Source organism: Octopus bimaculoides, chromosome 29 (assembly GCF_001194135.2).
Source record: "Octopus bimaculoides isolate UCB-OBI-ISO-001 chromosome 29, ASM119413v2, whole genome shotgun sequence".
In the NCBI taxonomy this organism is placed as follows: Eukaryota; Metazoa; Mollusca; class Cephalopoda; order Octopoda; family Octopodidae; genus Octopus; species Octopus bimaculoides.
The window spans coordinates 2,803,365-2,804,264 of record NC_069009.1 but is presented as its reverse complement, the minus strand read 5'-3'; the positions used below and the strand labels follow the sequence as shown (position 1 = coordinate 2,804,264).

The following is a 900-nucleotide window of genomic DNA, read 5'->3' as shown; positions in this document are numbered from 1 at the left end:
GGGGGGGGGGGGATCGAAATTTTGAAATTGAGATTTTTGAAAAAAATTTTTTCAGAATCGGAATTTAAAAGGCGGGGTATACCCAGATTACATATACTCCATCTCCACCAAGATTTATTCTGCAATAAATCGGTTATACTTCTAAGGTAATTGTTCAGTTTACATGCGTTAAAAAAAAAAGGTAATGGGGCATCGCTAAATTACACTAAAATATGTGAAGTTTGGCTCCAACAAAACCCCATGGAAATTGGCGGTTTTGATGCTATGTGGAGATAGATGAAAGTAAATTATGTCATGGAAAATATAACCGCGGTAAGTGGTTATATTGGATATTCGGTGGAATAGAAAGAGTTTCGGAGAAATGTCTCTTAGTTAATATACCTTTTAACAATTTTTTTTAAATACAATTCCTAATATTTAATAATAAAAATATAAAATACGCGAGTGCGCGCGCTGGGACCATTCTTCTTGAATAGTACCCAGTTTTTAAATATGAGGGGACACCGGAGTGAAAAACATGATTTAAAGGTGTCCATAGGTTAAATGGTTAAGAACCTTTGCTCTATATTACAGTGTAGTCCCAGATACACTAAGTCTGAATAAATGACGAAATAATCAATGCAGGAACATCTTTGAAAATAGCTGCGCTAATACTAACTATACAGGGTGTCCACAAGGTCTGGGTACATGGAGTAAATGAAATCATAACATAAACAATTAAATATAAGAAATGTGTTAATCCTCATGTGGGGTACATGGAGTAAATAAAACCATATCATAATTAAACATAAGAAATAATAATTTCTTAAAGTATGTGTTAAATCCCCATGTGGGGTACATGGAGTAAATAAAATCATATCATAATTAAACATAAGAAATAATAATTTCTTAAAGTATGTT

At 32.6% G+C, this 900-nt stretch overlaps 1 protein-coding gene across 4 annotated transcripts in view; it reads right to left on the bottom strand.

Moving 5' to 3' along the window:
- LOC106876738 (N-acyl-phosphatidylethanolamine-hydrolyzing phospholipase D) overlaps positions 1 to 900 on the bottom strand; it is a 12,100-nt gene that overhangs the window by 9,639 nt on the left and 1,561 nt on the right. The window lies entirely within an intron of this gene.